General features: G+C 38.8%; 1 long non-coding RNA gene across 1 annotated transcript in view; it reads left to right on the top strand.

The window, feature by feature from the left end:
- The window catches only part of LOC309445519, a 50,992-nt gene that overhangs the window by 1,566 nt on the left and 31,473 nt on the right, over positions 1 to 17,953 (top strand). The window lies entirely within an intron of this gene.

Below are 17,953 nucleotides of genomic sequence, written 5' to 3'. Positions count from 1 at the left end.
TCCTCATCAGTTCTAAGGGAAGCAATTTGCGGTGGTTGTATTATTAATGTCTAAAGTCTGCTAAAAGAGTCGTTCTCCAACTGTTAGGTCTTAAAACCAAGATGCTGCTGAAGAGAAATACTAATTTGTGTTACCTTGTTTAATTTTAGTGAAAGCTTGTTGCCTCCTGGAATTAATAGATTTTCCTTGTAGCACTTTAAATCTGTTAAAGGTTCAAACACAAGAATAGGAAGCTAACCTATTTTCATCTTCTTTTTGAAAAATTACTTCAATGTGGTAGGATCTTTTACAGTTGCCAACTCCATATTTCGGGTGAAATGTTTTCAGTTTATTATTTTTAACAATAACCATGTCACAGAGGACAACATTTGTGGGGGTTTGTTTATATATGCCTTGTTTGCAATAACTGTACTGAATTGTGTTCAAGCCTGAAAAACACCTGAAGTCTTGTTATTGAGATGAGTAAAACCATCTCACTATTTTGCTCTCTCTGTTCTGTACCTGCTCCTCTCTCTCCTGCGTGTGTGTAACAAGTGAGGAACTAAACCTTTAAGCACACAGCTGGAGAACGAGTTGGAGAGCAGCTCTCCCACTTGAAAAAGCAGGAACAACCGATCTGATGCTCATAAAGACAGAAAAAAGGAGGGGATGGAGGTTTCTCCAATTACTCGTGTTCTGCAATGGGGTATAAAGGTGATAAGTCTTCTAAGGTCTGCAGAATTTGTGTAATGAGTACCGAATGGTGGGTATTTTATTTACAGAACTGGTGAGACAATGAGACACAAGGGAAAGGAATAAGTGTCCACTCCTCAAGGCAGACACCTTAAAGACAGGCAGCTTTCTGGCCAAGGAAACAGAACCATGGAACTACTGACAGAGGAAAATCTCACCAGTGTTCTACAACCTTAATTCTTAGTTTCCTTTTACAAGTCTTCATATCTTCATGGGCATAACCTCTTGACTCTTTCTAGCATTTGGACTTTAGCTAAGCTCCTTTAGAGAGAGCTTTCTCATGTACAGATATTTTAGATGCGTTTTTTGAGCGATGCAGCAGGTTGTTTGGATCTGGTGTATCTCCTGGTGCAGACTCTGGTTCTTGCAGTCCAAGTTGTATCCAACTGGGGTGTGAATTATACCAAATGTGAAGGTTTTTTGACAGGTAATTGCTATGGTTTCCTTGCTTATTTTAGTCCTGTAAGCCAAGTAATTATCCTGCATTCAGTCTTCTAAAACAGAACAAAACAAAAAAAATTACAGATTCATTTTGTGTTATGTGGTGTTTTCCACTAGTGCACTTTTTTGGATGATGACTTGCTCTAACTGGCAAAGGAAAAAAACTCTTACCAAAAGCTTTGGAAATGGAGTGAGATATGGACACTTTAATGGGCAAAATTGTAATATACTTTTACAACCTAAAAGTTAATATTCTCTAAGATCTTCATCATAAGCAATATAGAACAATTAATATTTCTAATTCCTTGGATACAAGGGTTTCCTATAAAAGGTATAGATCATGTGGGTACCATGAAAACACTGTTTTGTGGTTTGGTTCTACACTTTGATTTTCCTTCACTCAGAAACTTAAAGTGCAGAACCCAGGGGAAGCGATTGCATTGACTACCACGTGGTTGTCCCAGGAGCTTTTTATATTGCTTTTCCTTTGCTCCCAAGAGGGACGGAGCTTTAGAAAACAATGAGTATGTGAGTAGAAAGTAACTTGCTTTTAAATGGGATTGTTTTTCAGCATACTAAATCAACCTGAATGCAGTAAATTATTGGGAGGGGGCTAAAATCTTCCTTAACAAGGGTATATTCCCAAGGGTCTCTAGCCAGCTGCTTTGCTTTTAGCGTATAAATATCCTTCTACATCAATAATAAACATTGGAAGAGAAGGAAAAAAATATCACATCACATAGCTGGGGGTCTCGGGGGAGACATTAAACAATGACTTCACCACACTTCTGCGAGTATCTTCTGCAGTGAGCACTGTTGCAAGAACAAGAAAAACTCCCATTAAATTTTACTGGGCTTAAAAAAGTTAATATGGTGTCATTTATAAAGCCCCAAAACAAGCAGAATGACAGATTTTTGTTTTCTCTGTGTAGTTTGAATTTACATAAAAGAAATTAGAATTAGATTTATATGCCTTTTAGGTCTGTTTTTAAATTCAGAAATGCTAGCAAATTCAGAGTTAAATTCCTTCACTTGCTGCTTACTATGATGGTGCTGAGGAGTTTGGGAGCAGCCCAGTGCAGTTCTGAGGCACAGCGGTGAGTGTCGAGGGCGGAATGGATAGACTGAAATTAGTGTTTCAGGACGTTCTGGAGCCCAAGAGCATCCCTGATAGAGCTGTCACACAATGTGTTTGGATTCAAAACCAGTTAAGCTGATAGGGATGCTGTCTGTACAGTCAGGAGAAGGGGTTAGCGTCGTTTCTCAATTATCCCATCGTCTGTACTATCCCAGCGTTACAATAGCCTTTCCCATTTAGCCATCAGAAGAAATTCACAATGACCCAGCCACGTTGCCCTGCTGTGTTTGATGGAGAAGAGAGTTAGCGAAGTAACATAAAGGATCAAGACAACAGGTTCTGTGTTTTTGAAATGTAGACGTTTGAAAACATTCTTAGAGCCTCCCAGAGGAAGACTACGGGGGCTGTAATGATTCTACTCCAGACAAGTTTGGCTGGAATGTAGCGAGAGATCTTCTTTTAAGAAGTCTGTGTCTTCAAACACCAGCCGGGCCGGCTGGCCAGCCATGGGTTGCCGGGATCTCCCTTTCATGATTCAGGTGACGCCGCAGGCATAAGTGACCTGAGAGCTTTGAGGAATGGCTGAAATTGCCCATAAATACGGGGGAGGACTTTGGACAAAGCCTGAATCCTTCTGTGGTACCTAACCTTTGTACTTCCAAGTGCCATCTTGGTGACTTTCTCAACCTTTTAGTTGATCAGGAGTGAAATAAATAAAGCAGAACATGAACGCATAAGTACAAAAGAAATCTATGACATTGCAACGTATGGTAATATTACTACTGAAATGCATTAATGCATCAACTTACCCTTGATCAGACTAGGTAGAAGACTTTCAGAGAACACCGTCATACTTCAGGGAGTGTAGTGTTACCTGTTTATTTTTTCCCCTCATTTTTTTTCTTCAGAACTGAACCAAAACCCATCTGCAACATTCAAGGTTCTGCTTCTGCAGGACGTGTTTTGGGTAGACCATAAAATGTTAAACACTTTGAAATGAGATTAGATTTCAGAGTGTTTTCCACTTTTCAAAGTGTGACTTTATTTTAAAAACCCCTCTAAGTCATTGTATACCGTGCAAGATCCAGTGTGATTCCTGTTGGTTACAGGTTTTTTTAATTTCCTCATCTTCTTGCACTAAGATGCTGTAATATGACCATGGTTTCACCTGGAAAGGATGTTGGTTCAATGGTTAGTGAACTGATGATTGCCTCCTATATGCTTACTCACACAGATATTTTGAAGACTTAAACAACAGTCTTGCAGTCCCTGCAAAAATGTTTTAGTAGATTGTGTTTTTATCAAGTGCGTGGGTTATTTTCAGATGCAGTATAAACACCTTGTCTTCAGTAAGCAAAGATACCTATTGAACATTTTGCGATGAGAAGCACAGTGTTAAATGTATACGTGGAGATCGCATTCCAGAAATAGCATATACTTGAGATACTGTAATTAATTGAGAAATGCGAAGTAATAGATGTGATGAGTTAGTTCATAATTACAATCCTGCATTTTTCTGAGTTGATCGACATGATTCTAATGGAATAACGTTACAAGAAAAATCCCATTTATTTCAGTGTGATAAACAGATAATAAAAAGGAGCATGAGAACAATCGCTACAAGGGCTTGAGCAATCACAGCTGCTGAGTGGGATATAACTGAACTTCTCAGCCATATTACTGCTGTTGTAGGCTACAATTTGCCCATCATAAAATAAACAGGTCATGAAATGAGAAAGTAAGCTTTGAAGAATACATAGAAAGTATCTACAGTGATTGCAGCATTTGCCACCGTAGTTATAAGTTTTTTTCCCTCCTTAGGCTATGAAAAGGTATTGATTAGTAGTGTTTTAAATGAAGGTGTTTTAAATGCCGCTATGGGAGTCTTCAGCAGAGAGTTTTCTCCCATAGTGAGACTGTTGCTTGTCTTTTAATGACATTTCTGCTTTATAAGTCTTTGGCCCTGCATGCTTCTGTATCCAAGAATTTTCCAGATTTATTGATGACTGAAGTAGAGACGTCAGGCTTAGATCCTCTAACTGGGGTTTGCAAACATAAAAAATGGACCAGACTGTGTCAGTTCAGGGAGATGAAGTAAGAGGATTAACATGAGCAAACCAGCTGCTTTTTATGAAGTACTGCTATTTTGGCATAAAATTAAAGTTGTCCCGAAACATTTTTCCCCCAGTTATTTGCTGCAGAGCATCTTCACCAGCAGGTTCGTATCTTTAGCAGCTAAAATAATTTATTTGTCTCCACCGTTCTCCTTGGCCGCATCCTTGTGTACGTCAGCTCGCCCCTTCTCTTGATTGACTGTCTATAAGTCAACTGGCATCTCATCAGTGCTTTGCTGCTTTTCAAGACCGGTGCTTCTCCCTGCTTTGATTCTTCCTTTCCTCATGAGCTTTTATTTAAGATGATCAAAAGTAATTCTAGCTTTGAATCTGTTCAAGGCAGGACAAGGGTCCAGATTAGCACTGAAGAGCTTGCTTTCCTACAGGTCTTTTGTCATAATACATGTTACCATTCTCACAGCTTTTGCTCGGTGTTGTTATTGCTGTTCTGTGTTCAGAAAGGAGGAATCCGTCCTAATTACAGAAATTTTTTCTTGATTTCCATAGCAATTAAATGTTATTTTTAAAGGCCAATCTAAAATATTTTGTAAATGATCCACTTGGGTAACACCCTAGCAGCTTTTTTAGGAGCACTGAGAAAATGTATTAATAAATGTGTATTAAGGTCTTTTTACTTGATTCAGTTTCAAAATCTCACCTTTCTGGAGGAAAGACAATATGAAATGCATATTCGGTGGCAAAAACACCCACAACAAAGAACTTCACACCAGTGGTAAATTTCAACAGCAGCAGAATAATATGATTTGCTTTGACTGTGGTAGCTGAAGTAAAGAAGAAATATTGGAGTAAAAATAAAACCATTTTTATTAAGGAAATGTATGTCTTAAAGTAAGTAGCAAAGCTTTGTGGTTATTTACATAGAAACCACTGATTTTTCTTAACTACTCTGTGATGCATCTATGCAGTCATTTGTAATGTGTATACTTAAAGCAGATGCCAACGTTGCTCTTCAGAGAGTACTCGGAACAGAGCGAGTGTGAGACAGATGGACGCAGAAAAATCAATAGTTCAGAGAACTCCATCAGATGCATGTGTTTTGCATAGGTCAAGTTTGATGAAACCGAAGTTTTATGGATCAACACTTTTGCTGTAAATAATTCACAGTAATGGAAAAAACCCACTATGCTTATATGGGATGAATGTAAACACACTTTCAGCATAATTGTTAGTGAGTTATAATATGATCTAACTCTTAGAGTTGGTTTATACATGCATATGATTCTACTAATACAGGGGTGTTGGGACAGCAGAATATTGGATATTTTTATTTTAGTAATGAGTTTAGCAAGATATGGAAAACTTCATTAAATTTAAATGGAGTGGCAGTTTCAGTGCAATAATGCTAGAGTTTTCTGGCTTTTTAAATTAATATGTTGTAAAAAAACTCTGTAAATCTTCACAGTAATATTTAAATCTGATCTGTCTCCTGACTTTGTATGCATATCATCAGTTTTTAAGTATTCCAAGATTGGTATAATATAACCTTCCTTTGGGAGCAGCTCCACGGTGGTCTCATAGGTACAAGAGGAAAGTGTAAGCACGAACCACAAGGTGTGATTATATGATATATAAAGCACTTGGTAATCAGGACAGCGCTCCTGCTGCCTTAGCAGTGAAATAAAGTAAGGCTCAGCCCAGTCTGGATTGCTATAAAGAAATAGAACTTCTTATCTAACGTCTTAGCTGAACTGATGTAACTCAGTTCCAGCAGGACAGGGAACTGCTGGAGAGAGTCCAGCGCAGCCACCAAGATGCTGCAGGGAGTGGAGCATCTCCCGTGTGAGGAAAGGCTGAGGGAGCTGGGGCTCTGGAGCTGGACAAGAGGACACTGAGGGGGGACTCATTCCTGGGGATCAATATGGAAAGGGGGAGTGTCAGGAGGATGGAGCCAGGCTCTTCTCAGTGACAACTAATGGTAGGACAAGGGGCAATGGGTACAAACTGGAACACAGGAGGTTCCACTTAAATTTGAGAAGAAACTTGTTCGGGGTGAGGGTGGCAGAGCCTGGCCCAGGCTGCCCAGGGGGTTGTGGAGTCTCCTTCTGTGCAGACATTGCAACCCGCCTGGACACCTTCCTGTGTAACCTCATCTGGGTGTTCCTGCTCCATGGGGGGATTGCACTGGATGAGCCTTCCAGGTCCCTTCCAATCCCTGACATTCTGGGATTCTGGGATTCTGTGCAACAAAGAAAGAAAATACAATAAAAAGTTCCAAATTCTAAGAAGTGTCAAGAGAAAAACAAGATGGTTGCTTTGGGGACAAGAAAAAGCCATCAAGGAAGGACGTTTACAATTAGATCTTGAAAAAAAAAAAATTCCAATTAAATTAATCTGTAAAATGCATTGCAGCAGAGTTAGTTTGCAATCTCCATCTCTCTCTTATCTGACAAGGAAAAACTTTGCTCTGTGGCATTCTTTGACTAGTGCCTTCATCTTGCTTTTTCTTTCTCAACTCTTGACTTCAGCATTTCAAAAGGAGATTTACACAATGTCTTGGACATCTTACAAACATAGATTAATAAAAAATAAGTTGGCCTTGGATGTTGGCAAATCTCAAACCCATATGTTCAGAGAGTTCTTTCATTCGATCATAATTAATTTTTTACAAAATGAGTAGCTTTAATCATTTGGATACCTGGATAGAGTCTGAATCCTGCTACGGGTGTTTGAAGTCTCAGGGAGTTGCAATAGATCAAGAAAAGCTTCCATAGATGTGGCCTTTCTGCTTTCGCTATATACATCTGTTGTAAATAATATTGAGACTAATTCTGCCCTTTGTCATAATGATATAAATCCAAAATAAAACCTTAATGCTGCAAGGACTTAGTTCGTATACTCAACTCCTGGCAATGGGCAAATCCTGTGTATTACAGCGGTAATATGTACGTGCTTAACTTCCAGCAGGTTAATATATTTGCAGGATTTAATTTAAGCAGACACCTCTAGTTCTGATGAATGTCACCTAGAGCAGAATTGGTGCTGTGGCTGGAGACACTGTGCTTTGCTCGCTGTTAGTGGGTTCTCTCTCTAACAAGTCACAGGGGCTCGCAGTCACTTGACCTTCATTATTTTGGCAAAAACTCATTAAAAGTGATCCTAAAACATGCCGCAGCATAGTTGATTATAAAAACTCTGAAAGAATAATACATCTTAAATTGCTGCTTGAAATACTACAGATGTAGAAAATTTCAATTACAAAGTATTTTAAATTATTCTATTTTTAGTTACTTTGATATTTTTAAGTAATGCACATAAACATGTCTCTAGAAGAACATTGAAATGGCAAAAAAATCCCGTCTTGTTTTAGTCGTACTCCTGTGCTGACTAGTTGCACTTTGTGTTGACTCCCTGATAAACATTTAGGTGGTGAGTAATTCTGAAAAACAGAAATGAAAGAGCAGCTTTCCTTCTAGCACTTTGCAGTATATGGTTTTATGACACAGATAAGTGCAGCTAATTTATTTGGAGCAAAGGGGTTATTAAGATGAAGATTAATGCACAAATAACTCTTATTCCTGGAAGCTTACTGTGATGCATAAACTCACCAAATCTGTTGCACAGGAGGGTTTACAACTGTGCCTGGTGTAGCTGTGATTGATTTTTTTTGTTGTTTTTAATGAGTGCTATAATGTTCAAGGTAGAGACTGTTGCAGAATAAGGGAGGAGGGGTCCAAGTTTGTTTTATCACCACAATGATGTATGTATACTGGAAGAAGAATAATTTTATCTAGGGTTCAAGATCATTTAGGATTGTGAGAGGAGATAGTACCATGAGTTCATGCTGATAGGGACAGTGTGGAGAACCACTAAACAACAAAAGGCAGTTGTGTTTTCTTCTGTTAACTGTGTTTTATAACTGACTAGATCATTATGGAGTGCTTTGGGGTTTTTTGCATTTCTTTGGAGAACTGGAGCGGGTCCAGAGAAGAGCAATGAGACTGGGGAAGGGACTTGAACACAAGCCCTATGGGGAGAGGCTGAGGGAGCTGGGCTTGTTTAGTCTGGAGAAGAGGAGGCTTAGAGCTGAGCTCAGCACTCTCTAGAACTACCTGAAGGGCAGTTCTAGCCAGGTGGGGATTGGGCTCTTCTCCCAGGCATCAGCAATAGGACAAGGGGCCATGGGCTTCAACTCTGCCAGGGGAAATTGAGGCTGGAGATTAGAAAGCAATTCTGTGCAGAGAGAGTGGTCAGGCATTGGAATGGCTGCCCAGGGAGGTGCTGGGCTCACCGGCCCTGGAGGTTTTTAAACTGAGATTGGACATGACACTTAGTGCCATGATCTAGTAAATGGACTGGAGTTGGACCAAGGGTTGGACTTGATGATCTCTGAGGTCTTTTCCAACTCAGTCAATTCTGTGATGAGATAGAAACAATATTGTGATTTTTATTTTATTTTTTTAAGTAGATTGAGGATCTTGTCCTGAATAACCCCTCTGTAACTTTTTACATGCATCTTATGTCTAGTGTAATAATTTGCAGGAATATATCAGGATGTCCCTCTAGTAAGGTTAGGGGTAATAAACTGTTATTAGTAGTTCCAAGGTCAAACATAGTTCTTTCTATGAAAATAAAAATAGCGCTGCATTACCTTGTCAACTTAATACAGTGTGATAGAGCATCTCAGGCAGCACATCTTGAAAGACTCTAAATGTCTCATAGATTTAGGAAAACTGTACCTCAGGGAACTTATTAGGTAGAATTCATCAATGGATCAAAACTGTCTTGGAGCCTTACTTATTGGGGACCAGCACAGTTGTAAATTATTGCTTTCTTAAGAAAAGCCTCAAGACAAATTGTATTTCTTAGATTAGCTTTACAATAATGGGTCAATAATTTATACTGGAGAGTTTCAAGGTTTCTCTGATGTGTTTGTGGGTTTGTGTGGTTGTTTTGTTTTTAGGACTGGCATGAGCAATTTCAATAATTTGAACTCTGCAATTAAATTTTGAGGTTTTTTCCCAAATGATTTTCAAATTGCTTAATGTGTTGTTTATATTCTGTCATTCTTTACAGATGAAATTGGACATATTTGTGAAGTGTCTTAGTACTGTGCCTCTAATGACAAAGAACTTCAATTATAAAATATGGGTTTGCAAGTTTTGCATTAATTAGACATAAAATTAACAAAGTGTAAATCTTGTACACATGTTCAGACACATCTAGAACATCAGCAAGTTTTCATCCATACATGTTGCGATGTGTTTAAGCATTTAGAATCAATACTGTGTGAAGGGTAATAGCAATTAATAAGAATTCTGCTATTCTGAGTGCTCTAAGTTGCTCATGCTACAAGTAGTCCCTGTGAACTGAAATCAGTTCCTCCATATTTAAATGTGACCAAAGTAGAAGAAATTGGTCTCTATTTTTCAGAGGAGACTGAGGGGTGACCTCATTAACGTTTACAGATATCTAAAGGGGCAGTGTCAGGAGGATGGAGCCAGGCTCTTCTCAGTGACAACCAGTGATAGGACAAGGGGCAATGGGTGCAAACTGGAACACAAAGGGTTCCACTTAAATTTGAGAAGAAACTTATTCCCGGTGAGGGTGGCAGAGCCTGGCCCAGGCTGCCCAGGGGGGTTGTGAAGTCTCCTTCTGTGCAGACATTCCAACCCGCCTGGACACCTTCCTGTGTAACCTCAGCTGGGTGTTCCTGCTCCATGGGGGGATTGCACTGGATGAGCTTTCCAGGGCCATTCCAACCCCTGACACTCTGGGATTCTGTGAGATACAAATACGTGCAAACATAAAGGAACTAAAGAGAGCAGCTTCAGATATTTGTAGGCCTCCTCTACATGAAGTTGTTTTCCTGCTTACATGCCTTACAGCTGTATTTTTGTCCCAAATCCCCAGAAGGAATGCATAAAACGAACTTGGGCAGACCTTAGATGCCTCAGTTCAGAAGTGCGTTCTTCAAACATCTCACTTAAGGTGCATGATGTTTCAATAGTAAGATTTACAAGGCATTCTAAAGTCCTCTTTGTATATATGCGCAGAAGTAGGCACACTTGATCTTGATCAGGACCTTTCTTTTGCTGTCTTCTCTGACAATGGGCAATTTCAAACTTAAAAATGCTGCTTCTTACACTTAAATATTCTTTGAATTAAATTCAGAAACATTCCTTGGAGCGGAGGTTAGAATTCACATTTCCCAAATCTAGTGCCCAACTAAGTGCCAAGTTCTGTAACAAAGTCGCAGACATAGTTGATCCTTTAAGTTGCGTAGCTTCAACAGCGAAGAATTCCACCTCTAAAAACTCCTGGAACCTTAAAAGCTTTGGATTTCTTCAGGCCCTTCTGTAGATGCTTCACCCACCAGTTTGTGGTGGCATCAGTATCTATGTCCAGCAGCATTTTAACCTGAATCAGGAGTGGGCTTTTGAAGTGAATCTACCAGCTGTCCATATTTAGCATTGTTGGTTTGCATTATGGAGTAGCCTTAGTTTCTGTGAACTGGGTTTATTTCAGATAAAACTAAAAAGAAATAGAAGCTCAAGTGTTCATTCCATTGGATGAGACAAGAACAAGTCAGAAGTAAATCCCTGTGAAGCACACAGAGATGTTGGATCCTCAGCACCACGTGTTTTGTTATCTGCTCCTGTTGCATTGACAAAGCTTTACAAGACTTCATTCTTCTAAAAGAAGAGCAAATGCATCTGTTCCTTCTTTTAAATGGAAGAGCAGTTAAGCTTGGGAAATATTGTGGGCTGCCAATCCTAAACTACACAAGCATATTCTGGAATCTCAAATTTGAAGTCTAAAACCTGGAAAGAAATGAAATTTGAGACATCTGTCCCTCTTTAATATTTCCAACTGGCTAGATTTGGTTACCTTCTCAACTCGTGTGGCTTTTCAAAGTTCCATGTTGAGGTGCTTGATTTTTCTTCCGTGTGTTGTATGAATAGTTGAAGTTGAATCCGGTTAGGGATTTCGAGATAAGCCCTGCAATGACTATGAGTCTTTTGTGAATACAGTCTTTAGATTGTGTTTAATAAGAACATTGTAACAGGTGTCAATAAGGTAATAATTTGTTATTATTCAGGTGCGGTCTTCCTTCAATGTAAATATGACAGTTAAAACCTTATGTATTGGCACTCAGTTATATTAACCGTACTACATTTGTGCCGTTCAAAGTCATGATGGACTAGAACACACAACTTAAACAGGAGAGCTTTATGCCAAGGAGCAGATAAATAAGATTAAGTTAATTCTACAGTTCTAAAGTAATTGCTATTTGCAAAGCATAAACTGTGGTCTAGTGATGACATCATTAGGGACTTGCTTTAATTAAACTCTATATAGCCTGTGTTTTACTATGTTTCTTACTGTAATTTGATTTGTGTAGGGCACTCACTTGTAAACTGGATATTGGTGCAGAGTTGCTTATATTTTTGGTGGCCTATGTGCCACGCAGTAATTAACAAGTTTAAAGTTAAGTAGTTCAGCAGTTTTGTTGAGTTGTTGCTTCTTTTATTCCCCTTCATTCAAATTCATGCATCAAATAGACATACTAAGGACGTGGTTCTTGCAATCTTATTGATGTTGAGTAATGACTTAATTGCAAGACTGTCCTTTTGACATATCCTATCCTAATCTCAGAACAAGGAAAACCAAGTACAGGTTATTTAGGAAGCTGTGTTCAAGCCTAGAATTCAAATGTTTTGACAGTATCACATAGAAGAGGAAATTAGATTTTATATTAGTCTTCATTATTGAATGTAAGCCATAGTTTTCAGTGCCTGGCAAGGAATGGATGTGACTTCTATATCAAGTACTTATTGATTTTTTTTTTTTTTTTTTTACTGTTGAGAAGAGTGAGTGAAATTAATTTGGAGAAAAATAGCACATAGCATTTTTTAACTGATTTTTTTACAATTGTCAGATCTCTAATGTTGTCATTCCCATACATCTCGACATCCAAATGACTGAAAGCCCCGTACCATCCTGTCCATTGAACCAAGAGATGTGGCAGACTATTGCTCTGATTTCCTTGTTTCCCTGAGAAAGGCAAGTGCTTTGGGAAGCTGACTTCACTTTTTGGTCTTGAAAAAAAAACCAACAACTTTACTGCTATTCACTGTCTGTATTTTCCCACCTATGAAAACAACAAAACCAAAATACCTAGTGTCAGGAGATTCTTACATACGATTTACAGTTCGGGTCTTTGTTCTCCTTTGTGTGCCCAGAGAAATACAATACAGCTGTATATTTGTTGCTTAAAAATTATAGCAACTAACAGATTAAAATATGCTTTTTGTTAATAACATTTTATTTCCAAGTAAGTTTTATCAGCTTAGGCAGAACAACAGCTAAGAGGTTGAGAGACTATTTCTTGAAAATCATTTTAATCCTTTGGGATGCAAATGAATTAAGAGCAAGCAAATGCTTTAAAATAAGGAAATAATATTTTTGCAACTTATACTTTGCTAGGTTACATATTCATTTCCCAAAACCTTTTTTTATTCATTGTCCAAATAATAAAGCAAGCAAGTGCATGAAGTGTGAACCCGAAGCTGTATTCTGAGGTCTGTTTGAACTGAGTGCAGGAATCCAGCAAATTGACAGGACTCATACTCCATCTACTCTGCTGACAGCACAACTAGTTCATTCTGCCTTGGATTTGCTAGGACATAGACAGGGAAGGGATTTAAAGGCTGGGAAACATTGTTTTGTTTATCCTGCTGGTGATGAAGCTGACCCTCTAAATATCTGATGGCAACTGCTATTTAGAGAGAAAAAATGCCTGAACTGCCTGTAAAATAGTGAATAGCCTACTTTGTAAATAGCCATGATCTTTCATTTATTTATTAAAGTTATTTTCATAGAATATCTATGCTAAACCTGACAGCTTGATTGCACTGGGGTCCTGCCTCAGGGCAGCGATTTGGTTGCATCATGGACACAGAATATCAACACGAAATAGTTTCGCTGGAATAAAAAGTCCGTCTGTCATGCTGTCCGTATTTACTGTCTCAAGTGTACAATTCAACAGTTTTGTAAAATTGAATAGTATATGCTCCAATTCTCTCTTGGAATGCTGTGATGTTAGGAAACTATTGTATTTCTGTGCAGAAGGAGATGGATCTTTATTCCGTAGCAAAGCCTTGCCTAGAGCGTTGCAGTTTTCCCCTACCCATATGTTTAATGTATGTTCCTGTATACAAATTGCTGTTAGGTCAAACCTCTTCACAACTGGCTTATAGCTTTCCCTTCCAAACTGTCTTTATGTTAATCAAACAATGTTTGTTACATGCAAAACACTAAGCCAGGAAGGAAATAAGTTTGAGAATACATATTAGCATCCTTAAAAGACACAAACAATGGTATATATTATGTCAGGAAAATGTAATAGTTATTCCAAAACCAAGAATTACAAACCTAGAAAATTACATTAGTGTGTTTGGACTTAAATGGATCTGTGAGGCTTGGAAGCCGCATTAGAAGACTGAATAGTCTGTCAGCAATGCCATTCTGTGAAACTTAAGAATGCCAACAATGAGGAAAATATATCCGGAGTTTTGCAGCCTGTTTCAGAGTGGTATGCAGCGGGGACGCGTAGCATTGCCACCCTAGCGAAAAATAAAGAGGGTAAGAACCGCATAATTACAATGAAAAAATGTTTGCAGATCTAGTTTGGATCAACCTGATTTGTAAGCATACTAGTCTCTTTGTTTGTTTGTTTGTTTTTCAAATATACTTCCTTCCACTTCCACACCCCGACACTGAATGAGGAACAGAGACCCCCCAGTATAGCAGGAAAAACCAGGAAAGCTCTGGAACCAGAAGCAGCCGAGGACCTGAAATGGTCTCTCCCCGTGCTGCGTTGCTCCATGTGCTTGTTTCAGCCTGGGCTGGCACCAGATGGGTGCTTAGGCTGGTTCTGGGCTGTCCCGCAGCGTTCATTCCATCCCTGCCACAGCAACACCACTGAGACTCTTTTGATGTCTTAATAATACGTATCCAAGTCTTAACATGTTTGGATTCCATTTGGGTCTGATCTGTACTGTTATTAATGCTGAGATTTATAATGCTGGACTTTATATTTGAACTTCCTCTCTGAAAGTCTGGAGCTTTACTCTCAATCTGCGTGTGCAGTCTGATTTCCACTCTAATGTGGAACTCAATTTTTAATTTATTTTACTCAGTTTTACCTCAGAAAATAACAAATGGATTTACTAGCAAATTTTAGAATTCACCTTTATTTTTTTGTAGATGTAGCAAGCAGTTGGAACCCTTTCTACAAGTGCAAAATACAGCTCCATCTTAACTCGGAAACTGTGGCCTCCTCTGTAATTATTACCCATATGTTTGTTCCATGCTTTACAAAATACAGACTTCAGCTACGTGCCTGCTGTTTTTTTTCCCCCGTGGGCTTCATGCTCCATTCAGTGCAGAGTGGTCATATTTGCTCATAGTATGTCTGCACAGCACAGAAAATGGGTATGCAAAAATTCCACTGCAAGCTCTGAATAAGCAGTTGTGCCTGAACTTAGAAGCAGACAGTTCACGGCAGCCAGAACTGCAACTGCATTGGGAAGTCCAATTACGTTTGACTGTAGCGTGTTTAATGCAGCAGTTGGACTAGATGATCGTTGTAGGTTCCTTCCAGCTGAACTATTCTCAATGTGGATTGAATCTTGCAGGCATTGGCAGCTAAAATCAAAGTCTCCGGTGAGCTATACAAGCTCATTTTTCAAAGATTTATAGCAACTGAATTTGGGCAAATTTTCAGGAGAGTGGCAAAAGCCAAATCCCTGAGGTAACAGGTATTTCAGTTTTGTGTTCTAGTGCACGAGGCTCAATGTTGTTCCTTGTGTCCTTGAGTTTCCTCTTATATTTTTATAGCAAATTGTACTATATATAAATTGCTCGGTAATCCTTTATTTTTCTTGCTAGATCCCTTAGTTTACTTAAAAAAAAAATATAAATAAATAGGGAAAACGACAAATTCACAGCCCAGAAAGAGCAGTGAAAGCAAATCTGCAAATATAGATCTATCCTTAAGGTTTTCTGACTGCAGCCTATTTGAAAAGTTCATTGCAAAGTCTAGGGGAAGGAATAGTGAGAGTGCACCTGTCTCTTTTAGCTGACATTGGAATAATTAATTTTATGAAAATGACTTCTATTGGAGGTTAATTTATTTTGGCTGACAGTCACATACATTAGTAGACATACCTAATGCTGCAGTCAGGCTGAACTTTATTTAGAATAGTTTATTTATATCTTTGGGTGATTTCATTGCAAAGAGTTGGAAGGCATTTGGGATCATCAAGCATGAACATTTTTTCCCAGTTTTAAAAAAAAAGCCTCATAATTTCGACTTCTTAAATGTTTTGGCCTTCTGATGTAAAAATATTTCATGTCTTTCATCAGTGAAGCTTAAGAAGTTTGTTCAGATAACAAAGCTGAGTTCTTTGTACAGTAAGCAAACACCAGGTATCTCTTCTAACCCTCCAGTGTGTGGCTATAGGGATAAAGAAGCATGTCATGTAAACTCAGTATATAAAGTAGTGTCTCTATGTAACTCAGATGATTTCCCTCTTCTTCTGGCCATAATTTGGTGTTGACAGTTGTCTTACTTGTAAATAATCTGCTGACACCATGTCCAAGCACAACCTTATAGTATGTATGTTTTAAATGGCTCAGATGTGGTAGAACGGAATGACTCTGTACTTTAGAAAGTAGAGCGAACCTGAGAGTGTTTAGTGGGTTTATGTACTATTCAAGTCTGAAAAATCCAGCCTTAGAAAATAATCTACATTCCCATTTCAACTGTGGTCTTTTGGAAGTGTATATTATTATAATAATTTCCGAAGACATAGTTACTCCTTTTGCTTATTTTATGCATAAGGCTGGAATTGAAGGTAATTTTTAAGGCTTAGGGTTCACCTCGCTTATCCATGTGTTCCCACTGACCTCAGCTAATCAAAGAAACAAAACTGGGGGATTCTGTATTTGTTTAATGAAGGTGATGCTTGGCTTCATAAGTTTGCATGAAAAACAGGTTGATGATATTTATGGAGAGAGAGAATATGCTTGTAAACATACTTCTTGTAATCTTGTAGACATGAATAAGTTGCCTGTTTTGACCACGTTGTCTCACTGAAAATCTCCTGACAGTCTGATGTCCTTCCCGGAACAGGGCGGCTCATGTTCTCTGATCAGACTTGGGTATTCTGTAGAGTGGAAAACAATGATTCTTCCTCCCCTGCTATATGAATGACATATGCTATATCATTCATTTTCATAACGTTTCCCTGTGGCTGGAATCCAGCTGTTGGATGGAATTTATTAATTTTAGTGACATCAACCTGTTAAAGTGTCAGCGGTGCAATGTCAAATAGTCTTTGTATGCAAGCTGGATTGAATGTTTCCATTGTGCATTCTGCATCCTTCAGAAGGATGTTTTGGGTCTAAAGATTAAATCGGAAAAGAAGCAGCAAGAGAGAGACCATTATTAAATAGTGTTGTATTCATCAAAGAATCTTTTCCATATACTTAAAGGGAGTGATGGCAGGAGTTTAGTACTAAGAGACACCAGGATCTAGTTCAGACTAGCTCCCTAAACTGGGGAAAACCTAAACCTGGGCCGTTCCATTTAGAACCTCAGAATTTTTACAGAGGCCAACTCGCCTTTATGGTCTGGGATGAACATTGAAAGAAAAATGCTTGCTCAATTATCTCGGAGCTATATTATGAAGTGCATATTGAAGTTTGTTGTTGCGTTCCCCCGGACTGCAGTCTGTGACCTCTGCTCATACAAACCACAGAAGAACCCAGCGGGAGCCTGGCTGACAGCCAGTCTGCAGGAGAACAGCTGGCAGCGCGTTACAATGTGAGCGCTGGGGGTTGACTTGTTTCTGCGTTGGCCTGGAAGAACATGAAAATATTAGTTCACACCAAACCAAAACTATGGAAACTATGGCTGTGAAGCAGAGAGATGTCAGTTTGGGGAGCATCTAGATGATGCTCTTGGTCATATGGTTTGGTTTTGGTTGGTCCTGTGAGGAGCAGGCACTTGAACTTCAGGGATTCTAGGATTCTCTGATTCCTTTAGACATGAAGCTGAAAGACCTTTACTGTATGTTGATGAACCTGTGAAACACAGCGAGTTGTGTCGTTGACACATGCTAGAAGTAGGATTCTGCTTCAAAATAAGACTCATTTCAATAAACAAAGCTTTTCTCTCCTATGTTTCTATCAATGTATGCATAAGCATTGTGTACAAACTGAATAATTCCTGAAGAACACAAGAATTGCAGCAGGAATAATATTTGCAGATAATAAAAACTAAACTAACTCTTCAGAGCCATTGTGGCTCTTGGTTTTGTAATCGTTCAGGCCTGTGTGGAGTAGATCTAGATACCCAGAGAGAAAGATTCAGTAGAATCCAATGGAATCCTGCTAGCAGCATTTCACAGTCCTTTTTGCAGCCATGTGGCAGGCAGTGAGAGTCAAGTCTAAGCTATTTAAAATCAGATTTATTTCAATTCAGGTAGAAATTTATTCTACTTATGTGGAATACCTGAGATATTTAAATGCAGAATGCATATCCTGGTTGTCTTCACAT

Source organism: Streptopelia decaocto (genome assembly GCF_964273445.1).
Source record: "Streptopelia decaocto genome assembly, chromosome: 13".
Classification (NCBI taxonomy): Eukaryota; Metazoa; Chordata; class Aves; order Columbiformes; family Columbidae; genus Streptopelia; species Streptopelia decaocto.
The sequence above is the reverse complement of the archived record's forward strand: the minus strand, read 5'-3'. Positions and strand labels throughout refer to the sequence as shown.